This window comes from Syzygium oleosum, unplaced genomic scaffold (assembly GCF_021117445.2).
Source record: "Syzygium oleosum isolate NSW1041296 unplaced genomic scaffold, Sole_v2.1 Sole_v2.19, whole genome shotgun sequence".
NCBI lineage: Eukaryota > Viridiplantae > Streptophyta > Magnoliopsida > Myrtales > Myrtaceae > Syzygium > Syzygium oleosum.
Window position 1 is genome coordinate 1,799,082 of NW_026607503.1, and position 26,977 is coordinate 1,826,058.

Consider the following 26,977-nt stretch of genomic DNA (forward strand, 5'->3'; position numbering starts at 1 on the left):
CGATGTTTGAGAATCATTCATTTTTTTAAATCTTAGCGTGAAAATATGTGACTCAACTTTGTTTTCCTTCAAATGCTTATCCTCTCGTTAGTGATATTTCTTCCTTATCTAGGCAACCAAGGTCATAGGCTAATTAAGACACTCGGTAGATGGAAAACTCATAGCTGTCACCTTGTATAAATTTTGCTAATTAGAATCCACGAGAAAGATATGCTTCTACAAACTGAATTCGAAACAATCATGTAACATTAATTGTTGAACACGTAAATCGACACATGAGTAAAATATTCATTACGCGAGTTGCATGAGAAATTTCTAGTGTCATTTGGCCATCGTGCATGGGTGCGCTCGAGCTAATGTATCACCAGTCCGATACAAAGAGTATCGAGGAAGCATAAATCCGATACAAAGAGTATCGAGGAAGCATAAAATGGTGCTAAATATAGTTTCATCCGATATTCATCGATTAAAACCATTTTAAGATATGCATCAAGTTTCTTAGAATTTTTTAAGCAACTTATATAGTGTTAGTAAATGTATAAAAATTTATGACAATCTAGCTTATAGTTTTACTATCGATCTACAGCAAACATTGAAATCGTCAAAGTTCGTAAGCAAGATGGATTCAGCTAGGCTTCTTATTTTCTTATTCTTTGGTTCAACATATCTTCTTTATGCTTCTTGATTTGCATGCACTAAATCAACCACGAATGGGGATTTTGTCCATAATCTAGCATTTTTGGAAGGTGATTAATTAGTTGATATAGGAAAATCAAATAATTAAGAAAATATGGAAAAAATAATCATTCCTTTCAGTCAATGGCTTCAATTGAACAGATACATTAAAAGTACAACACTATATATGTTCAGAATAGGCAAAAGCCTGTATATGCTAATGAAATACACTCTTAACTTTTAGGAACAATTTCCATTTGAGTATTGAAGAACCAATGAAACAATCAATATTAACAATTGGGCGATGTACGACGGCTCAAACAATAACAAAGATTAAGTGATAAATAATAGTAGTGCCGTCGTATGACAATGGAGCCTACAATTATAGAACGACGTACTTTAGAGGATATTGTGAAATGATTAGAAGAAAAAAAGGGATGGTAACTAGAAATTAACACAAAATTCTCATTATGATCGACCCTCGCTTATATGGTGGTTCAACTTTTTAATGCACCTGATTGACACTCTAATATGTGCTTTGCTTCCTTGATGAGCCTAACACGCCATAGTAATACCATAAAAGGTGATTATTAAATTATCATCAACGGCTAACTATTTCCGTTAGAGAAATGGATAGGATAACCTGCAATTTCAAGATAATCCTAGGCATTAAAGTTATTTCATGTTCATTTATGCATGAGATCACGTAACGTCGAGAGGTCGAATTAGTGTCATGCAAGATGTACGTGCGCATGGCCGGCTATTTGAGTGATTATAAGAAAGAGGTTGTAAATGTTATGACATGCCTCCATATTCTAATCTCCATTAGGTCTACTTTTACCGAAGAACACTAGGAAGATATCCATTCAGTGAAAGCATAACATCAAACAAAATTCGAACAATACAATCAAGCCGGGCCAAATTGATTTTGACTCCTGTTTTCTTAGTTGATTCAAGCAAATGATGTGACTTTGGAAGAGTCGAGGAGAGTACATATTTATTAATGTGTACTATACATACGTTTTACTTCTCCCGGTGGCTAGATAGACTCTCCACAGCCAATATGTACAAGTTTATTCCGACAAATGATACAATATGAATGAAGAACATCTATTAAGCACGTGCAAATTAATCATAAATCATCCTTAGATATGAGATAAGCAATTCTATAAGATCGCGAGGCTCGCAAAAGTTGAGCAGATGGTTCATCTAGTATAAACATATAAATGAAGCCATGGAGTTTTTAAGTTCCAAATCGTCTTTATTAACCTCACATAGATAGAACAACCATACTCATACTGAAAACTGGATCAAGCATAAAATGTAAAGACTTAAGGATTTTGGGTCTCTTAACAAGAACTTAATTAACTCAAAGCATCTTAATCTCATGGCCTACATATAATTATAGGTCGGAAGTCCCAGTTGGTTCTTGAGCTCTTCATACTTTTGCTGTTGTTCCACATACACCTCCGTTAGCTCGTCCTTCTTTTTCTTCAGTTCCACATATTCAGCTGCATCAAATATCGATCAACTACATTTTTTTAATTTCTCCTTCGATACGCGTGCACGTAGAGAGAGAGAGAGAGAGAGAGAGAGAGAGAGAGAGAGAGAACCTTGTTTGGATACGATTATATGAGAAAAGAAATCGAGTTTTCGCTTTAATTCGTCATTTTCGTCTTGGAATAAATAGTGCTGTCGTTCCCAATAGTACATTGTCATGGTGTCCCTTCCTACGTCGTCCTATATACATCAACCAAGAAAAATTCAAAATCATTAGATGCTTGCATCTGCATCATCTCGAATGTTAAATCTAAAGAGCACACTAAATGAACATAAATCGGTGGAAGAATCAGATCGATGGCTAACTTCAAGAGATTTCACTATCTGTTCCAGTTGCATTATTTGATAAATCTCTTTGGGATGAAAGATTTCATCGTGCTCCGTGCTTGCCATTGTCCTGGAAGACACAAAAACAAAAGAAAATTGAAAAAAAGTCACCACTTTTTTTTAAAAGGCACCACTTTATATACATAAGAATCAGAATATTAAGATAACTGAAAATCGAATATCTCTCCACCATTTTTACCATTTCTGTGTTTTTTTGCCCATTTCTTTTCCGACCAGCACTTTCAAATGAAATGTCTAGGTCAAGAAAATGGGCATGGTCGTCCATGTCTAACATTTTGAAACGTGTTTAAAGGGTTTTACATTTACAAGCACCTCTTACGCTTCTGAGGGTTGATGTTAGAGTTTTGAGAGCTTTGTCCTTCCATTCTCTGGCTTGTTGGAGATAATGGAGTCATCCCTGGGGAAATGGTTCTCTTGTTGTTGTTGTTGGAGTTGTTGAAGCTCTCCATTTATCACTTCAACAAAAAGATTGCCCTATAACAATGAACGATAAGTTAGCACAAAAGAAATGAAAGTCTCACAATCATTCTCAAAAAAGAGCAAAAGAAAAGAGCAAACTAGTTAGTAAGAGACACTGGGATTTGTTTGTTTACTCACACCAATTACGAAAAATGAAAGAGAGAAATATTAAAGTAGTGAGCATCTAAAGTGGGTTTGGCCTATTATTTATAGGAGAGACTAATGAGTCTTAAGCTACCTGGAACCAGTGTGATTGGACGGTGGGCCCATCTCCTATGCATTTTCCAATATTGCATGATAAATTGATGGTGTAGTTTCATTTTCAAAAAAAGGAAGAACTTTCCATTTCTTTCGAAAATCCCTCAAGAACCCCTGCATCACAACATAAGTTCTTGGTCATTTTTGTCACTATAGCATGGCCAAATTGGCATGCATGCTGTCAAAACTCAATTTTTGGAGTTACCGAGTTTGCCTTGAATATATCTACAAGAGAAATCATTATCGATGGGGATTAAAAGGCTGAGCCAAGAAGGGAATTTTAGGATATATCATTTTGGGAAATATCTATGAGGAGGCTTCCATCCTTGTAACTTGCTTCAATTGACGTATGCAAAAATGAAAAGAACATGAAGTTTAATAGTTAACGTTGGATTTGGGGATGATACTTTTAGCCCTCTCTTCTCAAAATCGTTCTTGTGAATGAATTCGTCAAAATTGGAAAATTGTTTATCCTTTCACCAATAAGATGTTTTAGAAAAAATTACCAAAAAAGTCTTAAACCTATTGCACTTTTGCCAATTCAATCCTAAACCCTTTAATTGTGCCAATTGAGTTCTAAACCTTTTCACGTTCTGCCAATTGAGTCTATCTGGCCAATTTTGCTAGAAACCACTGACGTAGATGCTAGCTATCCTAAGTGGTATGGCCGGCAATGACGTGGACAATTTTAATATTTTATTTTCGATTTTTTTATTAAATTTTGTTTTTTTTTCTTTTCTTCTCTTTTCCTTCTTTTCTTTTTTTTTTAATTGTGGCCGACGAGGGGTGCGGCCCTCGCTCGGATCTGGGCAAGGCCATTGTGTTCGCGAGAGAGGCCAGCCTCGCCCAACTCTAGGCAAGGGGGCCTTGCCCTAGGCCGTGGTGGTCTGGGCAAGGGCCCATGACCCTCCCCTGCTACTGGCAAGGGCTTTGCGGTCGGTGAGGGCCTGGCAATCCTCACTTGCCGGAAAAAAAAGAAGAAAAGAAAAAAAGAAATAAAAAATTTGAAAGAATATTAAAAAAATACTAAAATTGTCCACATCAGTGCTGACCATGCCACGTAGTACGACTGCGTCCACATCAGCGATTTTCGGTAAAATTGACTGGATGAACTTAATTGGCAAAACGTGAAAGAATTTAGAACTCAATTGACACAATTAAAAGTTTATGAGTGAATTGGCAAAAATGTAATAGGTTTATGACTTTTTTGGTAATTTTCCCATTGTTTTACTATGCAAAGTTTGTTATTCTATCTATTTTTAACTAGCCGCAAGTTGATATTTACGTGTACACTTTTTGTTATGTAAGTAGTTGATCTAGCTGTGGAAAAAAACAAAGAAAGTAATTACCTAATGGTCTTTGGGATATAGTTGCCCGTTACATTAATTAAATCAATTTATAGTAAGATCAATCAATGATAACTCGATAATATTACATATCCGAACAAAGATTAGTTTTTTTCAAGAAGCAATGGCAATGGGGAGAAATAGAAAAGAGTTGGTGGATGGTCAATTCTAAAAGAGTAATTATAGCATATGTCACGCCCCGAACCCTAACAGGCTCGCGACACCCCTACGACGGTCGTATTGAACGCGACGTCCCAGGACGCGTCGCCGACCCAAACGAAGCATGCAAAGACATATGCAAGCGGAAGCAAAAATCGAATACCCCTGACAAGAAACATTCAAAGAGGGGTAGCAAAAAGGCACGTACTCAAAACATTTCATACATTGGATATTACTTACAACCTTCACATTTACACCACCTTAAACTAGGCTACTAACATCGAACCACGTTCATAGAAAAGGGCGGTAGTTGGGTAGCCTAACTTCACTATTAAAAAGGGCATCCAAAAAGGGGTGAAGCATCAAAGTCCATTACCACTCCCGGTCTCCGAACCGCACGTGACAACTGTTCGACACTCCAAGCCTGAAAATGTTTAACAACGGGGATGAAATAAATCTCAATAAGCAGACTCCTAAACCCCACATAGGCCAATGCGTATCCCAGACGAGTCTCCGCATGCAATCTAACAATCAACAGATTAGAATTCATATAACGTACTTACCTCGCCTCAATTCACACGTCAACTCTACATATTAGTCAATTCACATTAATACAATAACATCCCGTATATATATCACAATCACTCGAGTACCATACACACGTACATTCACCCAATTCAACCAAATACATTACACATGCGCATCCATCCAACTTTCTCACGATCCGGGTCAACACCCCCCAGGTCCTTTCTCGCCACCGGCGTCAACACGCTCTAGGCTGGCAGCCCTCCAATCAATCCAAGCTTTGTCCCGCGTCAACACGCCTCAGGACCTTTCTCACGACCCGGGTCAACACCCCACAGGTCCTTTCTCACTTTCTCACGACCCGCGTAAACACGCCTCAGGTCAGCCCTCCGATCAATCCGGGCTTTGTCCCACGTCAACACGCCTCAGGACCCTTCTCACGACCCGGGTCAACACCCCACATGTCCTTTCTCACAACTCGAGTCAACACCCCACAGGTTGGCAGCCCTCCGATCGATCCGGGCTTTTCAAGCAAACACACACGCCACATAATTCAATCCATTCCACGTCAATCACATATTCAAACAACGCCATAATATGCTCAATCACCACTCATTCCAATTAATCCACGCAAGTATCAAATTCATCACAACTTCCACAAAATGAGCCATAATAAATTAAGCGCACATGAGTCCCGATAGGGCATCGAACTCAGGCCCCAACTTAGCACGTCCAACACATATTCAAGCATTAGGTCACACATGCGTACTCACAAGTTGAATCGCCATTCAAACACGTTTGGTCCCTCGTTCAATCACACTAAGCCAAAGCTCATATAACGTGCGTTAACCCAATCACGAATAATTAACGCGAGCCACCGCCAAGCGAATATTAAATCACACACAAACAACCAATGAATTTGGCATGAATTTCCAGCGCAAATCAGCCCCCAATCCAGCCACAAAATCAGCCCTAAACCACCTCGTTTCAGCCCATAATCCGCCCATTTACCCACCCCGAACCAATCACCGATTACTTTACTACTCCGCATCAAAACAGCCACCAAAACCATGCTAAACAGTCCATAACAGCCACTATATCTATTACATTCAGCCCATGCACGAACCCCTAAACAAGTCTAGCCATACCCATCATCCTAAGTCGGGATTAGGAAGTCGCTTACCTTGACTTGAACAAGAAAACGGGCAAGGGTAGCGAGGACTCGCCGGAATAGCAGCGACAACGGCAATCGGCCAGGCTCTCGGCCACAGTCGGGCAGCAAGGGCGGCAAGGGGCTCCGGCTGAGGCGACAGCAGCTCGGCGGCAGCAAGGGTGAGCAGGGGCCTCGCCGGAACGGCAGCAGCTCCGGCGAATGCGTGGCGACCCACGGCGGCGGCGACGGGTGGCCGACTGCTACATGGAAGGGAGGGCGAACAGGGGCTGAAGCAGGGGTGGACGACTAGGCTTCCGGCGGCTAGGCGGACGACCTGCGAGCAGCAGCTCCGGCGGTTGCTGGACGGGCGGAGGGCTCGGCTAGACGATCAGCGAGCGGCCAAGGGCAGGGTTGACGGTCGGACGGCTAGGGGGATGCTGGGCAGTGGTAACGGCTGAAGGGGGAAGCTGGGTAGCGGTGGTGGGAGCAGCGGCGGCCGACACGGCGGCTGGGCAGCGCCGGGCCGCGGCGGACGCGGCGGCGAGCTTGTGCTCGCGCGGCAAAAAAAGAAGGAGAAGAGGGTAGTCGACCAGGGGGAAACGCGGTTGGACGGACGGCGGCCCTGCAAGCGGCGTGTGGTGGTTGGACGCACGGCGACGTCGGCGCACGACAGTGGCCGCTGGTCCGGACAGAGGGCAGCACTCGCTGTGGCTTGGGCGGACAAGTGACAAGCGGTCGCGAGGCGACGGGCAGTGGCGTGGCTCAGTTGGGGTGGAGCCAAGGTGGTGGCGGCTCATCAGCGAGAAGGCGGCGTGCGGCGGCGGGTCGAACGGCATGCTGTGGCTTGGCAGTGAGAGGGAGGCGAGCGGTGAGCAGAAGCAGAAGAAAGAAGCAGAGGTCGCGGCCGAAGAAGAAGAAGAAAAAGGAAGAGAGAGAAGATTGAGGGGTCGGTCTGCATGCATAGGGGATGGGTGAGTGGACGTGACCGGGGGCGACGTGCGCGGGCAGGGGGGAGAGAGAGAGAGACAAAAGTCAAACACGTACTCAAGTGCGATCCAACGGCCCACATTCAAACTCGCGAGTTTGATCCAACAGTCACGAAAATCCCAAATTTCAAATTAAAATAAAAGACCAAAGGACAGTAAATAAAATACACAAAGAGGAAGGTCTACTGGTCAAAATCCGCATCCGGTCCAAATTTCACTTTTCGATAATTTCGGGCAATCTTGAGGCTGGCCACATTAATATCGACACCGTCCAATTAAATTCGTCACGAAACTCCGAGAAATTCGACACCTAAGTTCGGGCTTTAAATAACGGTCAAATTCGATCGAATGCGATTTTAGCGAAATCTCAAATTTAAAATAACCCGAGAGTGATCAGTTCTGGGCGAGATTTAACCATAAGCGTACTGACGAAATACACGTTTTATAAATCCAAAAAATGGGCCGAAATTCGGAATGTCATAGCATACATCGCTGGCGTAAACAAGGTTTTACTCGAACAATCTTATTGATCCTTGATTTGAGATAGTGGATAGTTATAATCCTCGAGTAATTGATGGATAATGCCGTTTGGCATAAACTTTCCTTTACACTGACGATGTATGGTTTACCTTTCCGTACAAAAAACAAAGAGTGTCCTCAAATCTCATTGTAAAGCAAAGAGCGTCCCTTGGATTTTGGCAATAGTCAATCATAAAAGAAATTCTTGAATACGAGTTTAAGTTTTCGAATTATTTTGGCTATTGGTTCCCATCGCATACATGAAATTAATTGAACGATTTAAGCTTTTATGGAAAAATGTGTTTTATCAAATAAGTTAATAGTCAATTTAAGGCTCATTGATTTGACTTCTAAAATGGTACCTTGATGAGAATTTTTATGCCAAGGATCTCGGCCAACGGAAGGGACATGGACGACTTTAGAGTTATATCTATGCTAGAGAAAGTATGAGTTGACATCCTATTGGAATGTAGCGCGCCAGCAACTAAATCGGCAACTTCCCTCATGGAGCAACAACAGCGATTAGCTAAGGCAACTAAACCTACCCTGACAGACCCAAGTCACTATCGTCTATTAGTAGGACATCTACTTTATCTCACAATCACTCAGCCTGAAGTATGTTATTTGAACTACATACTTTCCCAGTTAACATAGGAACTGAATGAGTAGCACTAAGAAATGGCTATACGAGTTCTTTGATATCTCAGGAAAAACTTGGGGCAGGATGTTCTGTTTAAAGAAAACAAAAAATAGAGTCGATGAAGCACTACTTTTCATTTATATGTCCAGTATAAATAAAGATATCACCATCTATAATTGTGGTGAAAATTTACAATTTGATCAACATGGAAATTGAATAAAAAAACAAGTCACAAAAGTCAATTCGTGGATACTTTGCTTGATAAGTATCTTCATGTTGATTTGTTATCATCCCTTTTTAGATACATTCAACTGCTTGTTTCGATAATGGGTCGACTCTTTTTTCAATCAAGATGGTAATATCCGGATGACGTACATCGAACACAGGGCCAAACCAATTACAAATTATCAATCTTAAAGTAGTAATTTGTAGCCTAATATAGCTATAGAAAAAAGAAAAAAAATAACATTTAACCAGTGTGCAAGTGAAGATACACTATTATTCAGCTTACCTGGGTTATTGAAAACCCCATAATATACCATTTTGCCTTTGTATAGTGCCTGTCTTTCTGTAATCTCTCTTTGCTTGCCCATAATTAAATGTAGCTGTCTCAGCCAAAACTTGTTTTCTTCTATTTCAGCTATCCAAACAATAGTGCTTATCGCATCCTTACCAAAAAAAAACAATAGTGCTTATCGCATAGATACCGAAACAAGAGTTACGATGAGAAAGTAAGAGATAGTTAATTACCTTTCTTGTGGTCTTTATTGCTTGCATAATCCGAATTTTTTGCTTCAAACTCTCTCACTCCATTAGCAGCATCTCATGTTGCTTTTGATAGAAGCCAACTTGCACAAGACACAGCAACATGAATACATTAGTTTATTTTTCTCATTCATCTGGTTCTATTATCAAATTAAGGTGTTGAGTTACGTGTCTAAGGGTGTTGGGTGAAAGAAGTCCTAAATTGGAATGTGGTATAATGTTGAGCGGTTAATTTATCCTAATTGACCTATAACTTATTTAATAAAGATCATTCCAAGAGGACTAAGCCTTATCAAATACTTAGAGGTGAAGTTCATCTTTACAGAAATATTCAAGGGCCATTTCTTCTGAGCTTTGACGATGATTTCATGCTCCAATGTGGTCGTAAAATATATGGTTGGAAAGCTCAATGTGTCTTGTTTCCGAGGCAACAAGTTCCATGTAATTTGGAATCTTGTAGAGAAAATTATGTTCAAATTACTAAGTGCTGCTCAACTTACCTGAGGAATCTTTACAATTTTCATGATTTTATTGATTCCTATGCATTGTAAGTTATTGATAGAGCCATCTCGAGTCAAGGGTCAATCTTTTTTATTCATGCTTTATTTAGGGAATAATGTTTAAATTGCGTCTACATTAACCTTTCTAGGATTTTTTCTGCGCCTGTGTTAGACCAGGGGATAAGTCGTACGTACGAACCACGAAGATTTGTACCCTCCTCCTAACTTATACACAATTTTTGTTTTAATTAAATAATTAATGTGGGATTTGATAAGAATGTGCTCGTTTGTGCACAAATATACCTAGTCGTTATTATGGAATGGACAAGATTATTACCTCTAAAGCTTTGGCTTTCCTTTCCATATCACAAACGTGCTGATTCTGCTTCAACCTAGCTTTGTCAAGAGATGCACGATTCGATATTGTGACATTCCGAATTTCGGCCCATTTTTGGGATTTATAAAACGTGTAATTCGTCAGTGTACTTATAATAAAATCTCGCCCGGAACTGATCACTCTTGGGCTATTATTTTTAAATTAGAGATTTCGCTAGAATCGCACTCGATCGAATTTGACCGTTATTTAGAGCCCAAACTTTGGTGTCGAATTTCTCGGAGTTCCAGGATGAATTTAATTGGACGGTGTCGATATTATTGTGGCTAGCGTCGATATTGCCAGGAATAGTGGAAAAGTGGAATTTTGACCGGGTACGGATTTGGACTAGTAGACCTCCATCGTAGTGTTTTTTGAGTTATTTCTTTGGCCCCTTTTTCCTAAATTATTAATTAGGATTTTTGTGGACCGTTTGATCGTTTTTGGGTTTGAACGAGAGCCGTTGGATCGCGATCATTACTTAGGATATTTTCTCTCTCTCTCCTTTGCGCCGTGTCCCCTCCCCCTGCCCGCGCTTCCCCTCCCCCCCCTCTGCCCGATGCAACGTTCTCTCTCTCTTCTCTCTCCTCCTTTCTCTTTTTCTTCTTCCTTCTCTCTCCTTCTTCTTCCTTCTTCCTTCCCCGGCCCGACTGGTTCTGCTCCGCCTCCTCTGTTCTTGTCGCCGCACCCGACCGCTGCGCCGCACCATCCGTCCAGCCGCTCGCCTGACGACGTTGCCTCGCCAGCCGCCGTCCGCCAGCCGCTTTCCTTCTTCCTTCGTGTGCGCAGCAGCGAGCTCGCCACCACTGCCCGGCGCTGTCCAGCCGCACCTGGCCGTAGTCGCCGTCGCCCCAGCCGCCGCCATGCCGTCTCCGACAACCACGCGACCTCCCCCACTCCCGACCGAGCCTTCCTTCCCCTCCGGTGTGTCCTTCTGTCTAGCTCGCCGGTTGCCGCCGCTCACCACCGTGCCGACAACCACTACTTCCCCCCCCCGCGCCACCATCCAGCCCCCCCTTGTCTCCGACCGCCGCCGTGCCGCCCCGTCACCGCCGGCTCGCGCCTCCTCAGCCTCCAGCTCCCTATCTCTCTCTCGTCGCCACCGCCCCAGCCTTCCTCCGCGCCGTCGCCGCTGTGTCACTGCCGCCGGCCAGCCAGCCCCCGGCCAACCAGCCGGCCAGCCAGCCAGCCCGCTACCAAGACGCCCGGGCCGTGGTCGAGTCGTTACTGCTCGGCCCCAGGCCGTGCCGCGCCTCGCCCGTCCAGCCCGGCGCCTCGCCCGTCCAGCCCGCCCGTGCGCCCCTAGGCACGCCGTTCAGCCACCGCGCCCGCGTGCCAGGCACGCCTTTCGGCCACCGTGCCCGTGTTGGCCGGTCAGCGCGCCCGTTTGGCCCGCGCCCGTGCCTAGTGCAGCACTGTTCCCCCGGGCCATTTTAGGCCCGAGCCGATTTTCTCCGGGCCAAAACCTAGTAAGTGACTTCCTAAACCCTACTTAGTATAATGGGTGATTTTAGACTTGTTTAGGGTGTGATTAGTACCAGATTTGTTGGGTAAATTTGGGTTCGGGCCAATTTTTAAATGTGATCAATTGGTGGATTGGATTGTGGTGAATTGTGGCATGTTTAGTGGTTAATTTATGTGGGTGCGATAATTGAATTGTCGTGGCGCATGTGGGTGAAATTAACGTGTGATTGAGCCGACTTGAGTGTCGGATTGGTGGGCTGGTGTGATGAGCTCGTGATTGAATTGTGTGGCTTGTGTGCCTGTGAGGCCGGACTTGGGACGTGTTGACGGCGGTCCGTGAAAGGAAAGTCGGACTTGTGACGTGTTGACGGCGGTCCGTGAAAGGAAAGTTTGACTTGGGACGTGTTGACGGCGGCCATTGGAATTGTTTAAATTGTGTGGCTTGGATGCCTGTGAGAACGGACTTGGGACGTGTTGACCGTGGTCCGTGAGAGGAAAATTTGACCCGTGACGTGTTGACGCGGGTCGTGAGAAAGTTGGTTGGACACGTGTGTGCAATGTGACTGATTGGATTGGCTGAATGCACGTGTGGGTGCTTGGTTGGATTGATTGAATGCGAGTGGGTATGGTGCCCGAGTGATTGTGATATGGTTGTGATCTATTGTTGCATTATCATGTTTGGACTAATATGCAGGATTGACACATTGTTCGAGGCGAGGTAAGTATGTCGTGTGGAATTGATTGTGTTGGCTGGTGAATTGTATGTTAGACTTGTCTGGGTACGCATTAGCCTAGGTGGGGTATAGGTTGTCTGCTTATTGAGATTTATTCTCATTGCTGTAGTGCAAATTATTTCTTTCAGATCCCCGACCTTGATTATGTCGCCGCCTAGGCATTTTGGGGTTCCCATGCATACGATGCATGAGTAGAACGAGTACCCGGATGAGACTTACATTAGGCATCGTACTACTGTTTGGGTAGATGTACGACTAGAGGAGCTGGAATGCCATGACTACTTGGCTTGGTCCCATCGGGTCGGGTTGGTGAATTCGGGGTCAATCCGAGGTTTTGAGGGGTTGCAGCACGCCAACGAGGGTGCGGTCAATTGGGAGCCCCGGGACAAGTTCACTCCCGATGGCGAGGTGTCAGATCCCGACAGCCCACCGGAGAACCCTGGTCCAGGACCGGCACCCGTTCCGGAGCCTGAACCCGAGCCCGTACCGGAGCCCGAGCCTGAGCCCGAAGAGGAGCCCATGGTGCCCGAGCATGAGGAGGAGGAGGAAGAGCCGATCGAGATCGACTCGGACTCAGAGTCAGAGCCCTCAGGGTCCGATTCGGATTGGGCGCCGTAGAGATACTTAGGAGTTGGGCCTGTAAACCTTTTTGGTAGAGTCCCTTTTTGTGCAGTTAGTAGTCTACCCGGCCACCTGTTCCTTTTTGATGACGAAGGTAGATTTTAACCCTAGAGGCCTAATGTATGAATACTTGGAATTTCAAGCTATTATTACGTGCTTATTGATTTGCGTTTGTACTACCCCGTTGTCATTATTAATTGTCTGGGTTGTTTAAATTTCGCTTCCGCCTGTGTACGACTTTGGGTGATTCGTTTGGGGTCGGCGACGCGTCCTGGGACGTCGCGATCAATACGACCTTGTGGAAAGGGGTGTCGCAAGCCCGTCGGGGTTCGGGACGTGACACCCCGGTTGATTTGGTATCAGAGCAAGGTCAGCTCGATCCAAGTTGGTCGAAACCTGGAGTGATAAGGAGCGATGACTTTGGGGTAGCCAGTTAGGGAGACTCGTGTGCCATGCGTACCCCAGACTGTTTGATTGTGGTTGCTGAGCGAGTTTATGCATTAATATGTGAGGTGCAGGTGCGTCAGGACTTGAGGTAAATGCACGAACCCTGTTGGTTGTGATTGGGTGTTGTTTGTAGTTGGCTGCTTGCTTAATGAATTGTGTTGTGATTCACTGCCTAGGGCTTAGACTGGTATAGTTGGCCTAGGTTTCTAATTCCTGCATGGAATTTAGCAGGTGAGCATTTGTGAGAACCGGTAAGATGAGCAGTCGAGGTCGAGGTAGAGGTCGAGGTCGTGTAGCCCCGCAAGATGGAGTTGTGGGAGACCCCAGGTTGGATGAAATGTGGAGGGTACTTGAGGAAGCAGGATTATTATCGGGTATACAGACGGGGGAAAGGAGCGCTACTGTCGCCGCTGCAGCTGCCAGCGAGATTATTGGGAATAATGGAAATCAGATGAATAATGTGATTGGTGGAAATCCTGGTATAGTGCGAGTAAATGTGAACAAGCCAATGTCCAAGCTAGTCGAGCAGTTTCTGAGGTTGAAACCCCCGAAGTTTGATGGGAGAGGCGACCCCGAGGCTGCACCAAGATGGGTAGAAGAGCTAGAGAAAGCTTTTGAGGTGCTGGGGTGTACTGAGGAAGAGAAGGTAACACTAGCAGTCTACCGGCTTCAGAACAATGCAAGTGATTGGTGGAGGGCCACCAGAGGTCAAGTATTCCCCACTGGTACTGCTCCGAATTGGGCCGTCTTCACCGAGACCTTCAATGGTAAATACTTCTCGGAAAGCGCCCGAGAGCAGAAACTGGCAGAATTTATGAGACTTCGTCAGGGTCAGACGTCAGTGGATCAGTATGAAGCCGAGTTTGCGAGATTGTCCAAATTTGCCCCCAGAATGGTGGAGGATCCAACGGACAAAGCTAGGAGGTTCTGGGATGGGCTGAAGCCGGAACTTCGTAGTCAGATGATCTCCTTGAACTTGAGAGGCTATAATGAGATATATGAAAGGGCCCAGGCAATTGAGCGAGATCAGACGGATCGGGTTGTCGCTTCTGGATCGCGGTATGCCCCGGCTAGGGACGACCGTCAACTTGGGAAAAGACCCATGGCAGGAAATAGTCGCTTTGTCCCTCCCGTTCGGAGGAATATTGGGAAGCCAAACCGTTATCAGAACGCCCCGTGTAGGCTATGTGGAGGAAGACATGGGAATGGACCTTGCCCAACAAGGGGCGGAGCATGTTTTATGTGTGGCGAAAGGGGCCATTAGATGAAGGACTGCCCCAACAGTAGACAGGCTGGGTCACTTGTACTACCGCCGCCGCCGCCCCGGAATGGAAATCAATTTAGAGCTATCTAGCCGGCCAATCAGAATAGGCCGCCGGCCCAAGGACGGGTGTATGCAATGGCAAGGAGGGAAGCTCAGGACGCGCCTGGCGTGGTCACAGGTACGGTCTCTCTCTGTGATCATGCTGCATATGCCTTGTTTGATCCGGGGTCGTCACATTCATTTATATCTGAGCAATTCGTTAAATTATCTGGGATTGAGCCAAAACCGCTTGACGTTATGCTGTGTGTGACTACTCCGCTGAATGATAAAGTGCTGATTGCGTTTGGATGTCCCGATTATAAGCTAGTGATTGGCGATAGGGAAGGAAGGATAGATTTGGCGGTTTTATCTATGCATGACTTTGATGTGATTATCGGTATGGACTGGCTAGTCAAACAGAGAGCTGTTATGGACTGTAGTTGCAAGGTGATCCAATTTAATCCGGTTGGACATCCTAGATTTGAGTTTGTGGGAAACCGAGGAGGAACCTCGATCCCTTGGATTTCGTCGCTCGAGGTAGCAAAGCTGTTAGATGAAGGGTGCCAAGGATTTCTGGCAAATGTAGTTGATTCGACGACTGGAGAGCCGAGGCTAGAAGACATAGCCGTGGTGTGCAACTTTCCCGATGTCTTTCCTCAGGAATTGCCGGGACTGCCACCTGATAGAGAAGTGGAGTTCGTAATTGAGTTAGCCCAGGGATGGAACCGATCTCGAAAGCACCTTATAGGATATCACTGTCAGAATTGAAGGAATTGAAAGTCCAAATGCAAGAGTTATTGGATAAAGGCTTCATTCGCTCGAGTGCGTCTCCATGGGGAGCGTCAGTGCTATTCGTAAGGAAAAAGGATGGATCATTGAGATTGTGCATTGACTACAGACAATTGAACCAGGTGACAATTAAGAATAAGTACCCATTGCCAAGGATTGATGACCTATTTGATCAGTTACAAGGGGCGTCAGTGTTTTCTAAGATCGATTTGAGGACTGGCTATCACCAATTGAGGATCAAGAAGGAGGACGTGCCAAAGTCGGCATTTAGGACGAGGTATGGACATTATGAGTTTACGGTGATGCCGTTTGGACTGACGAACGCCCCTACCGCCTTTATGGATTTAATGAATCGGGTATTCAAGGAATTTCTGGATCAGTTTGTGATCGTGTTCATAGACAATATTCTGGTGTACTCGAAGAGTTCCGCCGAGCACGAGGTACATTTGGAAAAGGTTCTACGGACCTTGAGGGATCATGCACTCTACGCTAAGTTCAGTAAGTGCGAATTCTGGCTTCATCGAGTGGCATTCTTAGGACATGTGATATCCGGAGAAGGAATTGCAGTGGACCCGACGAAGATTGAAGCCGTCACGAATTAACCAAGGCCGACATCAGTAAACGAGGTTCGGAGTTTCTTGGGACTAGCAGGTTATTATTGACGCTTCGTGGAGAGGTTTTCGGCATTAGCGACGCCGTTGACGCGGTTATTAAAGAAGGAGACGAGGTTTGAATGGATGGATAAGTGCGAAAGGAGCTTCCAAGAATTAAAACAGAGGTTGACGACCGCCCCAGTGTTGACGATCTCGTCAGGTCCGGGAGGATATGAGAATTACAGCGACGCGTCGTTAAGAGGATTGTGATGCGTGCTAATGCAACACGGAAGAGTAGTGGCATACGCATCGCGGCAATTGAGGCCACATGAGCAGAATTATCCGACGCATGAGTTGGAGTTAGCCGCGATTAATTTCGCTCTTAAGATTTGGGGACACTACCTGTGTTGGGAAAAATTTCAGATATATACGGACCATCAAAGTTAAAGGTACTTGTTCTCCCAAAAGGAATTAAACATGAGACAGCGCCGTTGGATGGAACTCCTTAAGGACTATGACTGCGATATTATGTATCACCCTGGAAAAGCTAATAAGGTAGCGGATGCACTGAGTCGAAAATCTAACATCGCGCATATGATGATCAAGGAGTGGACTCTGTTGGAAGGAGTTCGGGATTCGGAATTTAAGTTTGAAGTGAGTCATGTCTCGAGTCTGCTTGCAGCATTGAGGATTGAACCAGAAATACAGACTAAGATTAAGGCTTTACAATCGACGGAACTGGAGATTCAGAAGATTTTGGATATGGATGCCACAAAAAGGAAATCGGATTTTCAGGTATCCGAGGATGGGATTCTGAAGTTCCGTGGTCGGTTATGTGTACCCAGTTATGCAGAATTAAAAGAAGAGATTTTGTCTGAAGCGCACCGCAGCAATTACAGTATTCACCCGGGTAGTACGAAAATGTATCAAAACCTGCGACAGCATTATTGGTGGAACGGCATGAAAGTGGACGTAGCCAAGCACGTGGCCAAGTGTTTAACACGTCAGCAAGTGAAGGCGCAACATTGCAAGCCGGGTGGAATGTTGCAGCCATTGGAAATTCCCGAGTGGAAATGGGAACACATCACGATGGACTTTGTAATGGGATTACCAAGAAGTCAAAGAGGTCATGATTCGATTTGGATGGTAGTCGACCGATTGACAAAATCAGCACATTTTCTGCTAGTGCGAAAGGACTTCGCCTTGGAAAGGTATGCCGAGATTTACGTGCGACAAATAGTCCGTCTGCACGAAGTGCCAGTGACAAGCACTTCAGACCGTGATCCTAAATTTACTGCCGCTTTTTGGAAAAGTCTTCATTCGGCATTAGGAACGAAGTTATAGTTTAGCACGGCCTATCATCCCCAGACGGATGGCCAGTCTGAAAGGACAATTCAGACTTTGGAAGACATGCTACGGGCATGTGTATTGGATTTTAAAGGTAGCTGGGAGGAACAGTTGCATTGGTTGAATTCGCCTACAACAATAGCTACCAGCAGAGTATCAGAATGGCACCATTCGAAGCACTATATGGTAGAGCTTACAGAACACCGGTTTGTTGGGATGAAGTTGGTGAGAGGAGCATCACGGGCCCCGAGTTGGTCCAGCAGTCAGTCGAAACGGTCAAGGTGATTAGGGACAGGCTTAAGACCGCTCAGAGCCGCCAAAAGAATTATGCGGACCGGAGACGTAGGCCTTTGGAATTTCAAGTAGGGGACCACGTTTTCCTCAAGGTGTCGCTGATGAGAGGATTGTCGCGGTTCGGTAAGAAAGGGAAGTTGAGCCCGAGGTACGTGGGTCCATTTGAGATCTTAGAAAGAATTGGCACCTTGGCCTATCGTCTCCCGCTACCGCCTAATTTGTCTCAGGTGCACAATGTGTTCTACGTGTCTATGCTAAGGAAGTATGAACCGGACACGACCCACGTTCTGAATTACGAGGAAATAGACGTGGACGACAGAGTGTCGTACGTGAAAAAACCAGTTCGGATCGAGGACAGAATGGAAAGAGTGTTGCGGAACAAGAAAATTCCGATGGTCAAGGTGATTTGGGAGCACCATGGAACCGAAGGTGCAACGTGGGAAAGTGAAGACTTGATGCGACACCAATACCCCCATTTATTTGAATAGTTGGGTTGGATTGTAAATTTCGAGGACGAAATTTTTGTAAGGGGAGAAGAGTTGTGACATTCCGAATTTCGGCCCATTTTTGGGATTTATAAAACGTGTAATTCGTCAGTGCGCTTATAATAAAATCTCGCCCGGAACTGATCACTCTTGGGTTATTATTTTTAAATTAGAGATTTCGCTAAAATCGCATTCGATCGAATTTGACCGTTATTTAGAGCCCAAAATTTGGTGTCGAATTTCTTGGAGTTCCGGGATGAATTTAATTAGACGGTGTCGATATTATTGTGGCCAGCGTCGATATTGCCAGCAATAGTGGAAAAGTGAAATTTTGACCGGGTGCAGATTTGGACTAGTAGACCTCCCTCGTAGTGTGTTTTGAGTTATTTCTTAAATTATTAATTAGGATTTTTGTGGACCGTTGGATCGTTTTTGGGTTTGAACGAGAGCCGTTGGATTGCGATCATTACTTAGGATATTTTCTCTCTCTCTCTCTCTCTCTCCTCTGCGCCGCGTCCCCTCCCCCTGCCCGCGCGTTCCCTCCCTCCCTTTGCCCCATGCAACGTTCTCTCTCTCTCTTCTCTCTCCTCCTTTCTCTTTTTCTTCTTCCTTCTTTCTCCGTCTTCTTCCTTCTTCCTTCCCCGGCCCGACTGGTCTGCTCCGCCTCCTCTGTTCTTGTCGCCACGTCGGGCAGCTCGCCGCGCCCGACTGCCGCGCCGCACCGTCCGTCCAGCCGCTCGACTGACGCCGTTGCCTCGCCAGCCGCCGTCCGCCAGCCGTTTTCCTTCTTCCTTCGTGCGCGCAGCAACGAGCTCGCCACCGCTGCCCGTCGCGCCCGTCGCTGTCCAGCCGCGCCTAGCCATCGCCGCCGTCGCCCCAAGCCGCCGCCGTGCTGTCTCCGACCACCGTGCGACTTCCCCCTCTCCCGGCCGAGCCTTCCTTCCCCTCCGGTGTGTCTCTCTGTCCAGCTTGCCGGTCGCCGCCGCTCACCACCATGTCGACCGCCACTGCTTCCCCCCTGCCACCATCCAGCCCCCCCTTGTCTCCGACTGCCGCTGTGTCGCCCCGTTGCCGCCGGCTCGCGCCTCCTCAGCCTCCAGCTCCCCCTCTCTCTCTCGTCGCCACCGCCCCAGCCTTCCTCCGCGCCGTCGCCGCCGTGTCGCCGTCGCCGGCCAGCCAGCCAGCCAGCCCGCGATCAAGACGGCCGGGTCGTGGCCGAGCCGTTGCCCGCTCGGCCCAGGCCGTGCCCGCGCCTTGCCCGTCCAGCGCCGGTGCCTCGCCGTCCGGCCCGGTGCCTCGCCCATCCAGCCCGCCCGTGCACCCTAGGCACGCCGTTCGACCACCGCGCCCGCGTGCCAGGCACGCCGTTCGGCCACCGTGCCCGTGTTGGCCGGTCAGCGCGCTCGTTTGGCCCGCGCCCGTGCCTAGTCCAGCACTGTTCACCCGGGCTATTTTAGGCCCGAGCCGATTTTCTTCGGACCAAAACCTAGTAAGTGACTTCCTAAACCCTACTTAGTATAATGGGTGATTTTAGACTTGTTTAGGGTGTGATTAGTACCGGATTAGTTGGGTAAATTTAGGTTCGGGCCAATTTTTAAATGTGATCAATTGGTGGATTGGATTGTGGTGAATTGTGGCTTGTTTAGTGGCTAATTTATGTGGGTGCGATAATTGAATTGTCGTGGCACTTGTAGGTGAAATTAACGTGTGATTGAGCCGACTTGAGTGTCGGATTGGTGGGCTGGTGTGATGAGCTCGTGATTGAATTGTGTGGCTTGTGTGCCTGTGAGGCCAGACTTGGGACGTGTTGACGGCGGTCCGTGAAAGGAAAGTCGGACTTGGGACGTGTTGACGGCGGTCCGTGAAAGGAAAGTCGGACTTGGGACGTGTTGACGGCGGTCCGTGAAAAGAAAGTTTGGCTTGGGACGTGTTGACGGCGGCCATTGGAATTGATTAAATTGTGTGGCTTGGATGCCTGTGAAAACGGACTTGAGACGTGTTGACACATAGTTTGGACTAATATGCAGGATTGGCACATAGTTCGAGGCGAGGTAAGTATGTCGTGTGGAATTGATTGTGTTGGCTGTTGAATTATATGTTAGACTTGTCTGGGTACGCATTAGCCTAGGTGGGGTATAGGTTGTCTGCTTATTGAGATTTATTCTCATTGCTGTAGTGCAAATTATTTCTTTCAGATCCCCAACCTTGATTATGTCGCCGCCTAGGCGTTTTGGGGTTCCCATGCATACGGTGCATGAGGAGAACGAGTACCCGGGTCTGAACCCGGATGAGACTTGCATTAAGCATCGTACTACTGTTTGGGTAGATGTGGGACTAGAGGAGCTGGAACGCCATGACTACTTGGCTTGGTCCCATCGGGTCGGGTTGGTGAATTCGGGGCCAATCCGAGGTTTTGAGGGGTTGCATCACGCCAACAAGGGTGCGGTCAATTGGGAGCCCTGGGACAAGTTTACTCCCGATGGCGAGGTGTCAGATCCCGACAGCCCACCGGAGAACCCTGGTCCGGGACCGGCACCCGTTCCGGAGCCTGAACCCGAGCCCGAGCTCGAAGAGGAGCCTATGGTGCCCGAGCATGAGGAGGAGGAGGAGGAGGAGCCGATCAAGATCGACTCGGACTCAGAGTCAGAGCCCTCAGGGTCCGATTCGGATTGGGCGCCGTAGAGATGCTTAGGAGTTGGGCCTGGAAACCTTTTTGGTAGAGTCCCTTTTTGATCAGTTAGGGCGCGAATGGTAACCATTATGCTCCAGAAATCAAATTCTTGCCAGAAATTGATTTCCGGAATTCTTGCCAGAAATTGATTTTTGGAGGAGAAATCTGTTTGATAAAACATGACTAATTCTACTCCAGAAATTGATTTCTAGAACAGAAATCTATTTTTATTTTTTTATTTTTTTGGGCGCCTCAAAAAAAATAAATTTCACTCATAGTGGGTGCCCAAAGGTATTCTAAGCCATTTTGTGAAATTTTGAAATTTTTGATTTTTTGATTTTTTTGGGCATCTCAAAAAAATTAAATTTCACTCAAAGTGGGTGCCCAAAGGTATTCTAAGCCATTTTGTGAAGTTTTGAAATTTTTGATTTTTTAATTTTTTCGGGCACCTCAAAAAAATTAAATTTCACTCAAAGTGGGCGCCCAAAGGTATTCTAAACTATTTTGTGAAGTTTTGAAATTTTTGATTTTTTTGGGCATATCAAAAAAATTAAATTTCACTCAAAGTGGGTGCCCAAAGGTATTCTAAGCCATTCTGTGAAGTTTTGAAATTTTTAATTTTTTATATTTTTTGAAAAAAATTCACCAAATTTCCTATTTTCTCGAAATCTGACTTTTTTTTTATTTTCTGGAAATTTTTATGAATTTTTCTGGAATTTTTCAATTTTTATGCATTTTCTGAAAAAAAAATTAGTGAGAAAAAGAGAGAAAATAGGGAGAATGCATTCTGGAAGAGAGAAGCTACAAAAAGTAACTTCTTTTTTTCTTGCCCGAAACTCATTCTGGAATAAAAAATGCATTCTGGAATCAAGAATGCATTCTGAAATCAAGTATTTTTAACAAATGCATTTTTATTCCAGAATGCAAAAATTGCTCCAGAATGCATTCCGGAAATTTTTTAACAAACGCATTTCTGTTCCGGAATGCATTCTGGAGGAGAATTTCTACTCCAGAATGGATTCCATGCGCGCAGTCTACCCGGCCACCTGTTCCTTTTTGATGACGAAGGTAGATTTTAACCCTAGAGGCCTAATGTATGAATACTTGGAATTTCAAGCTATTGTTACGTGCTTATTGATTTGCGTTTGTACTACCCCGTTGTCATTATTAATTGTCTGGGTTGTTTAAATTTCGTTTCTGCCTGTGTACGACTTTGGGTGATTCGTTTGGGGTCGGCGACGTATCCTGGGACGTCGCGATCAATACGACCTTGTGGAAAGGGGTGTCGCGAGCCCGTTGGGGTTCGGGGCGTGACAGATATGATCCTATATACACAATATATTACTCGTGCTGATAAATAGATAAATTATCATCATAACAAGATATGCACAAATGAAAATGCTCAAAATGGACCAACGTAAATAAAGGGAAAAACAATTGAAGCACAATTACGTTCTCGCTATTAGGTATTCACCTTTTAAGTTTTTTAGGGTCCATGTTCAGGTTTAGGGGACGGGAGCGTCCCCGTAACCAATGGTGGGTTTGCGAGCTTGAGCTTCATTGTTCTTGCATTAGGGTCTGGGGGAAACTTGCAGAGAATGAGTCGACGAAGAAGCACTTGTTGGATCCATCATGGCCAAGACGTCAATTGTTTTGTTTCCTTATCCATTTCTTGATGCATTCCGCTAGAAAAAACAGCAGATAATGGTTGAGTGGTTGAGAGTGGTTGAGAGTTCCTGGCCTCAGACAGTTAAACTGATGAGGTCCCAGGTTCAACTCCTGCCGATCACATCTTGGGGGCTTACCCGGTGGCATTGGTCTTGTACCCCACCACCCCGAGGAATAGTCCATTGCACGTGGGATACCTCGGTTATCAAAAAAAAAAAACAGCAAATAATCACACGCAATAAGGACTGCTCAACAGTAATAATATACAAGTGCAAAGAGGGATTGATTTGCACTTGAACTCACGAGAATAAAGTGTATTTAAGGCTCCGTTCGTTTGGCGGAAAATATTCTCCTTTTGGAAAATATTTTCCCGGAACATAATTTTCCGGTGTTCGGCGACCGGCGGCGGCTGCCGGCGACCGAAGCCCAACGTCCGGCGTCCGGCGGCGGCGTCGGCGACCGGCGGCGGCGTCGGCGACCGGCGGCGGCCGGCGACCTTAGTGAAGAAGAAGAAGAAGAAGCTCCAGAAAATGATTTCCATAGACTTAGGCTATTTTGTGAGGGGGGGAAGGAAAATATTTTCCCACGGAAAACGTTTTCCGCCCCCCGAACACCGGAAAACCCGGAAAATATTTTCCGAGAGAATATTTTCCGCCAAACGAACGGAGCCTAAAAGTGAATTTCTGGCTGGCTGGTTTAAGAATTTATTATCTAGCCAAAGTGCACAAATGACAATACAGATATCTTACCAAAATATGGTTCTTCCCATGTTTGACAGTCATTCATTTTTTGAAATCCTAAAGCGAAAATATGTGACTCAACTTTGTTTTCATTCGAATGCTTGTCCTCTTGTTTATGATATTTCTTCCTTATCTAGTCAACCAAGGTCATAGGCATATTGAGACATTCATTAAATGGAAAACTCATTGCTGTCACCTTGTATAAAATTTTTGCTAATTAGAATCCACGAGAAAGTTCTATAAACTGAATTCGAAACAATCATGTAACATTAATTGTTGAACACGTAAATCGACATATGAGTAAATATTCGTTACATGAGTTGCACGAGAAAAATTATAGTGTGGTTTCCACGTCGTGCATGGGCACGCTCAAGCTAATATATCACCAGTCCGATACAAAGAGAAAATATTGCGGAAGCATAATAATGGTGCTAAATATAGTTTCATCCAATATTCATTGATTAAAACCATTTTAAAATGTGCGTTAAGTTTCTAAGAATTTTTTAAGCAATTAGTGTTATTAAATGCCTAAAAAATTATGACAATGTAGTTAACAGTTTTACTATTGATCTTCAACAAACGGTGTGTTTGCCAAAGTTCATAAGCAAGATGGATACAGCTAGGCTTTTTATTTTCTTATTCTTTGGTTTTTTTAAACAATTATTCTGTGGTTAAACATATCTTCTTTATGCTTCTTGATTTGCATGTAAGAATAATGTGGCCCACATGATGTTATGAATTAATAGTTTAATAAATACTTTTAAGTGCTAAAACGTATTGGCTATGAAAAAAAGATGAAAAGATGTAATTTTATTGAGAAGTTAAAGTTCCTCCGAAGAGGTGCGACTCGTATGAAGTGGGATATCCTTTGATGGAAGGCACCACTTAAAGGGGTCTATATAAATAAAGTATGGTCCTCTCTCCACCCACGATAACGTAAGAAAAAAACGTTGTATTTTTATCCTCCATCGATAAGATACGTTAAGAGAAAGGTGAGTCAAGGGAGAGAAATCAGATTTCTTCATTTCCTCCATTTTCTGCAACAATTATGTTTAAGGGCAACACTATGGATAAATGTATGTCTTCATCTCTCTTATTGTGAAAATCATGAAAATCTAAGATTCTGGATTTCAGAGTTTTTTCGTATGAAAGTATTACATTATTGCTTACAGTTGGTATCAGAGCATGATTTAGGATCTCATGATTTTTCCGATTATGGTTTCTGGGATAAAGATTCATGTTGCTCTTTTCTTGTTATTTGCCTGTTGTTGAAATGGTTTTGGTGGAAACAGGGCGGAAAACGGAGATAAACGGAATGGGGCTAAAAAAAAATGGCGAATGGGTGTGATGAGGAGGCGCGTGGAATCCACACGAGTGCTGAGGTTGCAGGCGTGTGGATCCATGTGCCACACACGTGATGCGCGCGCTTCAGGTCAAGCGCGTGACGTACAGGCGCCCATGGAGGCCTCATGCGTGTGCGATACACGCGCCCACGAAGGCAACATGCACGCACCCCGAGCGGGGATGAAGGCACGTGCATGTTGCCCCTTCTGCTGGCAATTATGGTCTACCCTTCCCCGCGTAATTTTACGTTTTTGCCCTCTTATGCAGAAATTTACATTTCTGCCCTTGACCATTTTGCCGTTGGCTGCGCAATTTACGGTTCTGGCCCCTATCGAATTCTGATTTTACAGTTTTGCCCTTCTGCATTAATTTATGGTTTTGCCCTTAGCATGCAATTTGGTGAATGTTTGTGAGTAAAACAATTATTGTGTTTTACAATTTCAAGAATTCAATTATGAGTGATTTGTTAGTCACCAAAGTGGTCGAACCATAATGTATAGAATTTTTTGAAATTGTATAATATTTCATTCAATTACCCATGACTAATTGATGCTATGATAGAAATTGATACATTACACATTCTTAATGGCAAAAGGACACTATAAGTGCCATAACTTGTGTACGGAGATCACTTTGGTGCCATAACTTTTTTTCGGATCACTTTGGTGCCAAGTCGGAGGAAAAACGATCACTTAAGTGTCATAAGTTTTTTTTGGATCACTTCAGTGCTAAAATTTTTTAAAAACGATCATTTAAGTGCTAAAATTTTTGAAAAACGATCACTTAAGTGCCAATCTCCGGCGAGCCACGTTAGCTTTAGAAATTAATAAAAAAAATGCCACGTCGGATTTCCGGCGAAAAATTGTGTACGGCACCGGAGTTGGCACTTAAGTGATCGTTTTTCAAAAAATTTAGCACTTAAGTGATTGTTTTTCAAAAATTTTAGCACTAAAGTGATCCAAAAAAAACTTATGACACCAAAATGAGCGCCGTACACAAGTTATGGCACTTGTAGTGTTCTTTTGCCCATTCTTAATGGTGTCATGGGTATATTGAAGTTCGCTTATTATAAGAACTTAGGGATTGACCCAAAGGTTAATCAATTTCTTATAATTCATAAACATAATAGTTGGTAATTAATATGCTTTGTTAGATTTATTTGTATATCCAAAGATATCAAATAATTTTTAATGAGTTGTATTTATAATTACCAAATAAAAGTTATTAGCATCATTATGGTTTATTGTATGTTTGTATATCATAGGATCACCCAAAGGAGAACTATGATATACATGTATTGTTTAATTTGAATATGATAATGTGATATTCTCAAAGCATTAATGCATGAGTATATTCTTGTATATTTGCAGTATCTGTACCTGTTTCTCTTCATTCGCATGCTTCGTATGTTCCTTTATTCAATGGAATGAATTTCCCATATTAAAGTGAATAAGTCCAGTTTCACTTAGGTGTTCTGGATCTTGATTTAGCACTTCAAGTTGGGAAACTAGCTACTATTACTGATGAGAGTAGTGATAACAAAAAATATTTCCATAAAGCTTGGGAAAGATCGAACAGATAAAGCTTAATGTTTGTGGGAATGATAGTTGCAAACAACTTAAAGACAACTCTTCCCAAAACTGATAATGCTAAGGAATTTATGAAATTTGTGGAAGAGCATTCTCAAAATGCTGATAAGTCACTTGCTGGTATTTTGATGAGTACTTTGACCATCATGAACTATGATGGTTCACGTACTATGCATGAACATGTACTAGAGATGACAAACTTAGCGGAAAAATTAAAGACTTTGGGAATGAACGTGGATGAGTACTTTTTAGTACAATTCATACTTAATTCCTTGCCTCATAAACAATATGGGCCATTTCAAATGAATTACAACACTATAAAGGACAAGTGGAATGTAAATGAATTGGCCAGTATGCTTGTTCAAGAGGAAACAAGGATAAAAAATCAAAATGTTCATTCTGTTCATCTCTTATGTCATCAAGAAGCTGAGAAGAATTCCAAGAGGAAAGGTGGAAGGAGCAAGAAGAAAGGTTTACACAACCTAAATGACTCTTCTAAGGCTTCTCAAATCCACAAGAAGGAACATAATCTTATTAAGTGTCACTTTTGTAGTAAAATTGGACACTTGAAGAAAGATTGTCTAAAGCGTAAAGCTTGGTTAAAAAAGAAAGGCAAGTCTTG